Source organism: Motacilla alba, chromosome 8 (genome assembly GCF_015832195.1).
Source record: "Motacilla alba alba isolate MOTALB_02 chromosome 8, Motacilla_alba_V1.0_pri, whole genome shotgun sequence".
NCBI lineage: Eukaryota > Metazoa > Chordata > Aves > Passeriformes > Motacillidae > Motacilla > Motacilla alba.
Genome location: NC_052023.1, coordinates 1,840,863 through 1,854,297, shown reverse-complemented (window position 1 = coordinate 1,854,297; position 13,435 = coordinate 1,840,863). Strand labels below are relative to the sequence as shown.

Below are 13,435 nucleotides of genomic sequence, written 5' to 3'. Positions count from 1 at the left end.
GATGGTAATTTATTGTAACTGAGTTATCTGTCTCGCAGTGATATTTTCATGTTATCGTGTCAACTCCTGTTTCTTAGCCCAGACTTCTTAATTTGCAATATTATTACCTTTAGATCCTCTGGTGCCTTCAGTCTGTGGAGTGATTTCAGTGCACCTACAGGTACTTCATCCATGTCACAGCTCAGTCTGGAAAATATTTATCACTACGAGCAGATTTTACTACCCAGGGGCTTCTTGCTGATTTTAAGGCTCGTAAACTGTGTCTGTCTCTCTGTACCTGTATTAATAAACAGCCTGAAAAGATTTTTTAAAGATTTTTTTAAAGGTTGAGAAGGTGGGTGGGAGCAGTGGCTGTTGTACCAGAGCTCTCTGTATCCTGGAGCTCGGGTTTGGCTCCTGCTGCAGGCTCTGAGCACTCCCCACGTTGGATTTTGGCAGTGGAGCTTCTGTCTCGGGCAGTTTTTGAGAATATTCACTTCTGTCCCTAATTTCAAGCTATCCAATCAAACCTGCTCACCTTTCCAGTGCCTTTTTGTTCTCAAGTGTGATCTCTGGCTCTCCTGAGACTTGGAATCAGTTTTGTGCTGCTTATTCACATCTCACGTTGTGGAAAAATATTGCAAATCCACCTCTCCTGGTGAGGGGAGGGAAACACAGACCCAACTAAACCAGAAAATTCATCTGTTAATGCAATGAATGCAGTTCCACGGGATGCAAAAACCTGGGGAGGTGAATATTCCCGGCTCCTTATGGAAGATCTTCGGTGAATGATTGCAGAGGATATGGATGAGGAGAAGCATCTGACCACAAAAGGATGTTGTAGGATGCCCTCTAATGGAACAGCCTCAAATGTGGTTTTATCTCCCCTTGTGAAGTGCCTGCTGTGGAATCCTGGAGTTTGTTTTGGAAGGGGAGCTCTTTGCTGGGGTTTCAGCCCTCTTTGGTGATTCTGGGGTTCTGGGGAGGGAAGTTTCCTGCTGCTGAGGGATTTGGGGGCCCTTGGGCTTTCCAGCAGTTTGGAGACTTAATGAATGAGGTGGGAAAATGGGGATTTTGTGCTGCTCCCACCTAGTTTGGGGTTTCTGAAATTTGTGGGGTTAAAAACACCTCCTTGGTGGTCAGAGCCCACGTGGGAGCAGTGTGAGCACAGAGAGCTGGGCTGGAATTTCACTGTCTGGGCCGCTCAGGAGTGCCTCACTTTTTCAAACAAAATACATTTGGGAATCTTTTTTCCCGTTTTTTCTTTCTGGCAAGGACTTTGGTGGTTGTTTTTTGCTCCCCTTCCAAAAAAAAAACCCCACAACTTAACCAGCTAAAATACACACAAAGGGTGTGAAAAGGTGAAAAGAAAGGGAGATGTTCTCTTTAACAGTTGATTTTGTAGTTGCAATAATTATGATTTTGTAATGGAGAAAGAAATTTAATCACACTTCAGTTGCATTTTGTGAAATGCAGGAGGGAAATTACCTCAAATTCTGGTTCTTTGGTTCTTGGCTGCTCCTTCCATGCAAAGAATGTCCTGGGGACTGGGTTGTGTGACTCTCGTGTAGCCCTCCCCCTGCACAAGTTGAAAAATGAATTTGTAGCTATGAACTTGATTTTCCTGCTCTTTTTTCTGTGCAAACCAAGCCCATCTGTGGCAGTTTTCAAGCAGCAGGGTGAGAGATGAAGTACCTGGCTGTCCTCCCTCATCATCCTCCCTCTGGGAAAACACTTTCCTTGGGAATAGTCTGGAAGCTGGGTCATAAATTCAGGAAAAAACCTGATGGCGAGTTCCTGTTCCCATGTCTTTATCAGTCCCCCATGAGTGGAAGGTGCTCTTCATTCACAGATTTCATTTGAGGATCCTGTTTTTAAAAATATCAAAAAGCTCAGCCCTTTTCCCTCCATGATTTATAGAAAAACAGATGGGCCAAGTGTGAATGGGAATGTCAGATGATGATTAATATTAGAATATTTATAAGGAAATAGAAATATATAAAATAATAAAAATTAATAGAAAATATAATATTAAACTATTTAGAAGAAATATAAAATTATAAAATATATAAATGATTATAAAATATTAAAATGATCAAAACAATTGAAAATGTAATATAAAATATGTATAAGAAAAATATAAAATAAAAGTATATTGAAATAATGTAAAATAAAAGTATATTAAAATAATATAAAATATAATCAAATTATATTAAAAATATATAAATATAACAGAAATATATATAAATTTAATATAAAATTTAAAATAATATATAAATGTAATATAGAAATTATATACATAATATAAATTATATTATATTATTATGTCTTTGGGTGCTGCAGATGCAGGGCCAGCTCCAGGCAGCTCAGGGCATGTGGGGAGGGGGTGGATGCCCATGTCCCACAGCTGGATGTGTCCCCAGGAGGCAGCTCCAGGCTCTCCAGCTGCTGGAATCCTTTCCACAGCGTGGATGGTGTCAAGGGCAGCTCCACAGCAGCCTGGGAGGGGCAGAGGGCTCAGGGAGCTGTGGCTGGCAAAGGCCACCCTCAGCTGATGGATCTCCTTTTCTCCATGAAGTTCTGAGCTCAAACACAAACTGGGTTGGTTTAAATGCTTTAGTTTATTTTGAGGAAGATCAGAGGTGGCATTTTGGTGGTTCACTGGTGTGTCTGTGCAGTGCTCTGTGTCCGTGCGCTGTGCACACAAATTTATCCCAGAATCCCAGGAGGGTTTGTGTTGGAAAGGACCTCAGAGATCCCCTAATTCCACCCCCCTGCTGTGGACACCTTCCTCTAAGCCAGGAATTTGCCCTGCAGCCATTGCTCCTCAGCATTTCCCCCAAAGCCCAGGTTTTTCAGGTTATTTTTGAAGTTCCTGTGAAAGCTCTTTTATCCACCGTGCATGGCAAGGTTGGTCCCTACAGGACAGGGAAATGTGTCTTCACCTCAGGGGAGGCTACAGAGATCAGAACCAGGACAGAGCACAGCAGGGTCCTGGGGACGAGAGGATTTAATGCAGCAACAGAGATCCCTTGGCCTGGGAAATGTTCTGTGCCCAATCCTTCTGCTCTTCTTGTCTCATTCTCCTTTGTTCCCCTCACCCTGAGCCTTGGCTTCGTGCTTGTCCCAAACTTCACCCACTGCAGGAGAAATCCTGGGCACAGATCACTGAAATTAGAGGTGGGGGAGCAAGAACTTCCTCAGGAGCTGCAGTGAGAAAGGAGAGGAAAATGCCAATTTACATGGGCTGGTGTAAAAATGAGCTGGAAAAACCCTGCTGGAGTGGAATCCAGTGGGAACGGTGCAGGAAAATGCTCTGTATTTATTATTTATTGTGCTGTGAGCACGTTCTGAAGAGGTTTAACCTGGATGTGGATGGCAGGGATGTATTCCCAAGTGGAGTATGTACATGCTGGTGCCAATATTCCTCTGGAACAGTCCTTTTGTTCTTCATGGAGCCTCTTCTATATATAAATATCCTAAATATGGCATTGTTTTGTTCTTTATTTAACCACTGGGAACGAGGAGAGGGGAAAAGAGGAGACAAGAGGGCTGTAACTTTAAGGAGCATCTGATTCATAAAATGGAATGGGGTTTGTGATTCCCAGAAATAAATAGCTTGCAAGAAACCACAACCCCCCCTGGATTTTCCCATCTTTTTCAGTCATTGAGATTTTTTTTTTTTTAATTTTTCTTTTTTTAACTTTCGGCTAAACACATCTGGGTTTTTTAGTAAAACAGATCTTTTGTACAGTGGCTCTGTGTGCCAGCAACAAGAAAATGTGTAAGCACTGGCCAGCATCCAGGTGAGGCTTGGCCAACTGTGTGTGTGATTGTGGATTTCAAAGAGGAGCACAGAGACTTTCCTCTTTTGGCCACAGAAGGTAAAATTTAGAGAAGGAAAAATGCCAATCCAGAGGCCAGCACAGATTCACTGCTCCAGCAGCATCCCGGGAGTGATGTCCCTGCACTCCGTGCCAGGTTGGACTCCTGGGGTCCTGGAATTCCAGCCTGTCCCACTTTTTCTGGCTGGCACGGAAACTCCCTCCCGCTGTTCAGTGATGGAAATTTTGAATGAGGACTGGACACAATTCCCAGGTGTTTTGCTGTGGGATCTTTTACAGTCCCACTGAGTGCTGGTGCAGCAGCTCGTTCCTAGAACCCTGTGGGATGTGAGACACAGCCCTGAGGTGGGATATTCCATGCAGAGGCCAACATAAATATATTTTGGGGGGAAAAAAGCCCCACGTGGTGCGAGGCTGGAGCCTGAGTGGCTGGTGCTGACACAAACCATGTTCATCCGGCTGCATGACTTCATCCCAGGGAAAATAATCCTCCTCAGTTTGCCAGGGGCTCAGGCAGGTTATCTGCCAGGCCTGCAGTGGGAATGTTCCCAGGGAGAGCTGGCCTTGTCCTCTCCACGGGCTCTTTCATCTGCTGCACACTTATCTGTCTCGTGCCACTGATGCCTCGGGTTTTGGCTTTTATATTTTCAGGTTCTGAGCTGCTTCAGTGTGCAATTCTGGCCTTCACATTGGGGATGGTGAGCTCTGCACAGAGCAGGGACACAAAACAATTCCTGCTCCAGCTGGGCACCAAGGACAAATGATCCAAAGCTCAGCCCAGGAGCACAAACAGCGTGGGCTGCAGAGAGGAAAACAAGCAGGGTGGGAGTGCCTGGGCTAAAGCTGGAACGGGACAATGAACTGCAAGGTGCAAATGGAGCAGAGCTGAGCCAAGGCAGAGACCCCGGGAGCGCTCGTGCATTTTGGGACCATTTGGGTTCATCTTGGGGGCAGCCCTGGCTGGGCTCTGGTGCTGCCCAAGGTGGATCCATGGAGGAGATGCTTTGAATAAATCCCTGCTTTATCCTGTGACTCTGCCCAGCCTCTGCTCCAGGGCAGCTGAACAAGGCATCAGCACTGTCTCACCTTTCCCCTGGGTTGTTCTGCTCTGGCACTGGGGGCCATGAAGTGGCTGCTGAGGGTGCTCAGGTTTTTGGGATTCGTGCTCCTGGGTTTTTCTGAGTGAGCAAAAATAACTGAAAACCTCTGGGTAAATGTAATACAGAATTTGGGAAGCCACAGTCAGGTCTTTTTGAAGTGAACTGGCTCCAGAGCCTATTCCAGGGTGTTTTATCACCTCAGGGTACTTAGGTAGCTAAATATACACCTTATCTGGGAATCCCAGGCTCCTTTGCCTCTCTACCTCCCCTTATCTCCCAGACATGTGGGCAGCTGAGCCAAAGTGAGGTTTAAGGTGTGTTTGAGGGGCCTGAACTGGAGCTGGTGCAGCTGGAGGGCCACTGGGCACCTGGGGCGGGGGGAGCAGCCCAAACTATTGCAGGAGTGGCCAGGGACAGAAAAGGGAATGGAATCACAGGATGGGCTGGGCTGGAGAGGACCTTAAATCCCACCCTGTGCCACCCCTGCCATGGCAGGGACACCTTCCCCTGTCCCAGGCTGCTCCAAGCCCCAGTGTCCAGCCTGGCCTTGGGCACTGCCAGGGATCCAGGGGCAGCCCCAGCTGCTCTGGGAATTCTATTCCAGGGCCTGCCCACCCTCCCAGGGAATAATTCCTTCCCAAAATCCACCTGCTCCTGTCTGCTGTGGGCCTGCATCACCTGCTGGTTCTCATGTGAGCAGTGCTGCAAACAGCCAAGCTCTTTCCATGCAGAGCCTTAAACTGCATTTTGTTACGCTGTGGCAAGGCTGCAGAAAAGAAATTGGCCTGGACTTTGGTGATGGATTGACCTTAGAAAGTGCTTTTGGCTTTTAAAAGGGTGTCTGATAAGTATTTCTGCAGATGCCAGCTGAAGTGCTCCCTTATCTGTGGGCAGTGCAAACAAAATCCCCTCCTGCCCACACGTGGCACAGGGAAAGGCCCAGGAGGCAGAGCTGCATTATCTGAAAACAAATGAATTACAGAGGTGTCAATATTTTTTTAAGCAGGGAGTGAAGTGCGTTAGGACTTGGGCACGGGCAGCACGAAGGGAAGACAATGTGCCATTGAGAGCTTGGTTTTCCTTCTGTGCAGGGTCACCCAGAGCAACTGCAGATGGGAATAAATGTTTGGGGCGGAGGTGGCCCTTGTGGAATGCCCCAGCCAGGTTTGAGGGGTTTGGGGGTTCTGTTTCCACCACATTTCCACTCAGGCAGGGTTCCCTAGCATGTGGAATGCCCCAGCCAGGTTTGAGGGGTTTGGGGGTTCTGTTTCCACCACATTTCCACTCAGGCAGGGTTCCCTAGCATGTGGAATGCCCCAGCCAGGTTTGAGGGGTTTGAGGGTTCTGTTTCCATCACATTTCCACTCAGGCAGGGTTCCCTGGCCTGGCATGAGGGATTTGTGGCCAGATCCTGGGGACTGGGGGAGTTGAGAGTGAGGATAACCCTGAAAGAGGCATTTGTGCTGTCATTCTATCTTTATTGCCTGTATTTATATATCAGTGACTTTATTTACATTCATATTTATATATATATATATATATCAAGACCTTATTGCCTTTTTTAACCCTGGATCCAGGAAATTCTCAAATCCCTCCCAGGCTCCTGGTTATTTATTGGGCTCAGTGATTTTTCCCAACCTTTATAAATCTATGATTCCAGGGGGACTGATAAGTAAAGTACAGATACAGGATAAACTTTCCTTTCTCTAATTGGATATCTCAGTTATCAGTCTTTCCACAACACTAAAGAAATCCTGTGATGACATAATTTGACCCTGAGTTACAGACTCTCTGTGTTTTCTTGATTTATTTAAAAAGGAGCAAAATGGGGATCATTTTGAAGTTTTTGACAACAGAAAGGCAAAAAAATAAATCAGGGAAAGGCTGGAAAGTTGCATTATTTCTGCTGATCATTTCCTCCAGGCTGTTGTGTTCATGGAGATATTCTTCAAGTGTTGTAAGAAATAATAAATATCATTAAGCCCAGCTGGAAGTCTGGTTCTGACCAACAATAAACCCAGTCTTGTGAGTTAAACCAAACAGCCCAACCAAATATTGTTCCCATTTGCTGGAACCCTGGTTACTGAGGATTTTAGACTTTCTGTACTGACAAACACTAACACTACACTTAACCTAAAACCCTAAAGAAAGCTTCCAAAATTAAATAATAAAACTAAAATTGAAAGTGTGTTGTTTAAATAGAAGTGTGTAATAGCACAAAGTAGAAAACTTAAAGTTTTAAAATATAATAATAGATATAAAACAAAATGAAAGTTTTAGAAGCTAATCCTTCTTCTTCACCTTCTTCTTCATAGGTTTAAGTAATATTGTATAATTTAATTAAAAAGTCCACATCACAAACCACAAATAATTAGTTATTAAGTTAAAAATAAAAGTAATTTAAGTATCATTTCTTAATTAAACAGTTTATCCTTAGAAAGCCTTATTAAAAATAAATACAGCCTAATTTTTTAATTTGTGAACGTAAAATACTATAAAACTCACAGCTTATAAAACTGTAATATAAAAAAACCTAATAAACATCTAAGTCCAAACAAAAAATACCATCTCGCACATTTAATCCTAACAAAAAAAGGTTCAAACCCAAGACCCATTAATGCCTTAATGTCACCCTTTTTCCTGGCTGTCACCCTTTTTGTCTGGGCTGGAGTTCATCCCCCAGGACAGGGGGTGTGTTCCTAAGCTCCACATTAAGGCTCATGCTAAGCCTGCTTGGAACCAAAACTTATTATTTCCTGCTTGGAAACAAAACTTTCATTATTTATTAATAAATTAAAATTATATATCATTAATATTAATATTAATATAAAATTATTATTGTTTATTAATAAAAGCGAACTTTGGTTTTATTTTTGCTGAAACCAAGCTGAGGCCACCGAGCGTTTGTGGCAGAAAATGAAAATTGCAGAGCCCCTAACCCAGCAGAGAGGAGGGAGATGCTGGCAGTGCTTCAGAGCAGAGGTATAATCTGCTTTTCCCATATTTCATGTGGTCATTCCAGGTAACAGCTCTTTTGAAGCCAGCCCCAAAATCCCTGGTGGAGCTGCTAAAAGCTCGCAGCAGCACTTGGGGCCAAACCACTGGGTTTTTGTGGAGCATTCCAGTGCTCAGGAGGAGGGGCTTGCTCTTTAAGACAGGTTTAATCAAAAAATTCTCGTTTAGCTCTAATCAGAAGGACATTTTAAGTGGCTTAGAGGGATTTCTTTGAGCCTGAAGGCTGTGAGGAAAGATCTGCCAATATTACAGCGACAATGGATTTCAGCCATCCTGGCCTGGCTCAGTTTCAGTCCTGGCTCAGCGGAGCCTGGCTTTGGAAGGACTCGGCCTGAATGTGTGCTTGAAGAGGACAAATAAAAAATGATGTTTTAGGGAGTCTCTAATTCACGTGAGATCAAACCTGATCTTTGTTGTGCTTGCGGCAGCGCAGGAAAATCACCGATCTGTTGTTTGGTTTGTGGATCCAGCCCCGTTCCTTCTTCAGCGGCCTGTCACTGCAGAGCTGCTGAAATAGAGGTTGTTTTGGGGACAAAATTGCATTTTACAATAGAAAATGCACCTCAGTCCCAGGCTTTGGGAGCTTTCTCTTCTGTTTTGGGAGTTTGCTGGTCTACCTTATGCAGTTAAAAAATAAAATAAACAAAATTTAAATTATTTGAAACCAAGGTCCTTGAGTTCCCTCCCCACCAGCCCGGGGTGGGTTCAGAGTCATTCCAAGGATTCAGTGCTGCAGGAGAACCGATAATTTGTGTTTTTCTGGTCCCCACTGCCTCTATTGCCCAATGTTTTACTCCTGGGGAAGAGTGGAATTGGTGTAGGTGGAAGAGGGAAGAAGGGAAACAGTTCTGTAACCTGGGTGTAAAATGGTGCCTGGCTGTCATGAGTTCAGTGTAACTGAGTCAGAAAACTGACAAATGGAATTGTGACTTAATTAGGATTTTCTGGAAGAGAAAGTGGAACATCTCTCAAGTGGAACAAGTGGCTTTCAAAGTCCTTGTTCTGCTTCAATCCCTGCAGTGTCTGGTGGCCAAATGCTGCTCTAGAACTTTCCTGGGAGTGGCTGCGTGGAAGGGTGGAACAAAGAACTTCTCACACCTTTCAGAGCCCACTTACAATATCTGAGGTCATCTCTGAGGTTCCCCTGGGCCATGAGGCCTTTAATTAGGAAGGAAATCCTATTTAAAGGCCTATAATGTTTCTGTGGTCACAGTAAAACCTCTCACACAAGCCAGCAGTAAAATCTCAGTGGGCAAATCTCAATCTCTGCCTCATTTTGTGCTTTTATTTCAGTGCCCAGCTGTTGCTGATATTCCTTAAACAAATCCTCTCCCGCTCTTTTGGCTTTGTGCTGATGGGGACCAGGGAAAGGAGGAGCACTGAGGGATGTGCTGGAGCCTCAGCAGATCCAAGGCTCAGCTCTGGGCACAGCTCCCAGCAGGGTTTTGGTTTATCTGCCAGCCTCGCTTCCAGTGGGCTGGGAAATGACTGAAGATGAAACATTTCAAACATGGCAGTGAAAGTTCTGGTTGCTTGTGGTAGGGATTATTCGGGAGAACAAAAAGTAGGGATAATAATAATAATAATAATAATAAATATTATTATTCTTACAGCCTTGCAAGCCCAGGGCACTGGCAGGGCGAGAGGCAGCGTCTGTGGCTCTGTGGGATGGATTTGTCTCCTGTCCTTGGCGTTCTTTCAGCCACATGAAAAGTCCTCTCTGTCTGTATGGAAATCCTTCCTTTCCGTGGGCACTTTGGGGTTCTCCTTCCCTTCAGAGCCTTTGCTCTTTGCCTGCTGGGACATCCCAGGCTGGGATCCAGAGCTGGGTCCTGGAGCTCAGCTTGTCCCTGGAGCTCCCTGTCCCAGCTGGGAGCTGGCAGAGCTTCCCTCCCTCGGAATCATGGAATGGTTTGGGTTGGAAGGGACCTCAGAGCTCATCCCATGGCAGGGACACCTTCCACCACCCCAGGGTGCTCCAGCCTGCCCCTGGACACTTCCAGGGATCCAGGGGTGGCCTCAGCTGCTCTGGGGATGTGTTCCAGGGCCTGCCCACCCTCCCCGTGAACAATTCCTTCCCAATATCCCATCTAAACCTATTCTTTTTCAATTTCAACTCCTCCCAAGCTCGACTTAAGATTTTACTCCAGGCTCTGCAGCCTTCAGGAGAACCAGTGCTGGGGCAAGTGTTTATTCAGCCTAATAAAATATTAAAAATGGGAATAAATCTGTAGTGACCCAAGGGGCTTTCATGACTTCAGTAGGGTGTAAAACCTTGGGAATGAGTTTTCCTACAAGGATAACATCACTGCTCAGCCAGCCTGTGTGTAGTTACTGCTCACTCCCAGTGTGTGCAGCCCCATCACAAAGTCCTGCAGTGCAAGGGAGAAGATTATAAGGTGTTACATTATTTATCCTGATAATTAAAACCACTCCTGACGTTCCGGCTCTGGCCGTTCAAAGCAATAACCCTGGGCCACCTCAAATACTGTAAAAGGAGTTAATCATCCATTTCTGAGTGTGTCAAGTTTATTGATCTTGTTAACAGGAAAACATGTGTGGTTACCTGGGTGAGGAAGGAAAGCACTTATCATCTGAGCTGGTATTTGGATGCTGTTGTTGGTGCCTGAGCCTGCCAAGATCAGTGCTCAGCAAAAATGAGTCACAAAGGTTACCCTGCCGTGGTTCTCCAGCCAAATTTCTTGTGTGGGTGAATTCACTTTAAACAAATAAATTTCCTCTCCGTCCTGATGTTGCTGCAGATGAATGGACACGTTCTTTTGCCACAGTTCTGCCCAGCAATTAGCACCAAGAACACTTTGCAAGTCCCCTTCAAGGTTCACAGCTGGTTTAGAGATTTGGGGGGCTTAAAGTGAGAAGGGATGATGCCTTGTTCAGCTGCCCTGGAGCAGGGGCTGGGCAGAGTCCCAGGATAAAGCAGGGATTTATTCAAAGCATCTCCTCCATGGATCCACCTTGGGCAGCACCAGAGCCCAGCCAGGGCTGCCCCAAGATGAACCCAAATGGTCCCAAAATGCACGAGCGCTCCCGGGGTCTCTGCCTTGGCTCAGCTCTGCTCCATTTGCACCTTGCAGTTCATTGTCCCGTTCCAGCTTTAGCCCAGGCACTCCCACCCTGCTTGTTTTCCTCTCTGCAGCCCACGCTGTTTGTGCTCCTGGCCTGAGCTTTGGATCATTTGTCCTTGGTGCCCAGCTGGAGCAGGAATTGTTTTGTGTCCCTGCTCTGTGCAGAGCTCACCATCCCCAATGTGAAGCCCAGACCCACACACTGAAGCAGCACAGAACTGAAAACAGAAAAGCCAAACCTGAGGCATCAGAACCATTGCAGTCCCCACTGCTGTAGAATTTCTCTCTTTGGGTGTGGCTCGGTTCTGGGGATTTTCAATCAGCTGGGGCACATCTTTGGGGGGAACAAAGGTGTCACATTGATTTGATCTGTCTTTAACTTCTGAACATGCTCATGCATGGGGACAGCTGCCCCTTTAGGATCCTAAATATACAACCACTCTTCCCTTTACAGCCCAGCTCCTGACTCTGCCAAGGTGACCCTGAGAGGTCGATTTTCTACAAGCTCCTGGGAATTGCCCCCAGCTCCAATCCTGAGTTGTTTGGCCTTCATTCCAGCCATCCCATGGTTTGGCTTGGGAGCTGTAAGGCCAGCAGACGTGGAGAGATTTTTGTTTCCATCCTGGGAGTATGGACAGCCCAGGATATCCTGCAGAGATCATGGAGAGGTTTCTTCTGCAGCTCTGGGATGGAAACTGCCTCAACCTGCCTGTGTTTAAATTCCTTTAGCAATTCTCCTCTCATGTCTTCTTTAGCTACCTTTGGAACAGAAACTATTTTATTGCATTTAAATGATAAATTTAACTCTTTTAACACCTTTAAGTCTGGTGACAGTTCCACCATTTCCAGCTTGTGAGAAACAGAAATGAATTACAGCTGAAACTCTTCTTGGACTGGAAAGCATCATAAAGCCTCTTTTGCACTGTTGGCAGCTCTGACAGTTTTGGAAATCTCCTTGTCTTGCTTTTGCTCCTCGTGGTAATTTTTCAGCATTTATTTAAAATTTGGTGGTGTCAGTTTTTCCTCCCTGACAGTTGCCAATTAGCCCAGGATATCAGATGAGGATTTGCCCTTCCGGGAGTGTTCCCATCTTTTGGAGACTGGAAAGGAGCAAGAGATAATGAGAGAAAATATTATTCCAGCAATGATAAACGTGAGGGAAAGCTCTGGGGAGTGTTTTGGGGTCCAATCTCAGCTCTGTGGGGATAAACCTGGGCTTCAACTCTGTATTTTTCCATGAATAACGTGGATTGTTACTCCATCCTTGGCATTGCAGACAAAACAGGCAATCGTGGTCTTGCCAAAATAAAGTTCCTAGGCTGGATCAAAGGAGCAGCAGGGTAGGAATATCAGGGTTTCCTTTGATTTCCTGCTCTAAATGCTGCCTGCATGGGGGTGTGCCTGCCTTTCAAATGATGTTTGGCTTAATCCTCGAGGTTTTAATGCAGTTGCAAAATCCATGTTTTATGTTACAAGAGCACCATAGGAGTGAGTATTGATCTGAGCATTTCACCCACTCCAAGATAAAACCCAGCTTTAAAATGTGATCCAGTGCAAGTGCCCGAGTGTGCCAGAACAGATGTTACTCAAACAAGGTTCTAGAAACAAGCCTGTTACCTTAAAGAATATTTTTCCACGGGGAGAATGCATTAATATCGGCCGTATGATACATTTGAGCTTATCAATACCAATTAATTCCAGTTTTGCTGCTGAAATGTTGGTGGCACAGGTAGGAAGTCTGGCAGACATGCTTTAATTTGCATCAAAACACCCCAATAATCATGTGTAAGATGGCTTAAAAAATTGTGATCCATTCCCAGCGGCACATTAACATAATTCCTCCTAATGCAAGCCTCCAGGGGATTCCTATTCCCAATTGCTGGCACACTGGAATAATAAACTAAAACTAAATAAAGCAATTGGGATAGATTTTTGTGTTGGGAAATATCACTAAATTCCATATCCTAAAACTTTGGTCCGGAAAAATTTTGTGCACATGGATTTTAAGATGTTCTTGTTGTGGGGGGTGAAAAAGGGGTTTTTTTCACCCTGAATACAAATTATTGGCTGTAAAAAGGCTGTGAGGGGCATCATTTTAGATGTTTTCTACAGACTTAGACAAACAATTTAAACTTGTACAGTTTCAAACTGGTTGGCGTTGAAAAATTAGATTTGGTTTCCAACAACAACAAAAAAAAAAGGTTTAGAATTTATTTAATAATTCTTTTAATGCTGCTGCCAGAAAACAGGCAGGAAGGTGTGTTGGCACATATTCACTTTTTTTGGCTAACATAAGGAAGAGGCAGTTACTGGCTGGGGTTTTTTTCCTGGAAACTGGAGTTTTGGGAGGGATTTGTCCTATTTTGGAGTAGAAAACTGCCATTTTTTCACAATTCTTTCCTCAAAGCAG

At 44.9% G+C, this 13,435-nt stretch overlaps 1 protein-coding gene across 1 annotated transcript in view; it reads left to right on the top strand.

Annotated features, from left to right (window-relative positions):
- The window catches only part of ROR1 (receptor tyrosine kinase like orphan receptor 1), a 154,078-nt gene that overhangs the window by 115,509 nt on the left and 25,134 nt on the right, over window positions 1-13,435 (top strand).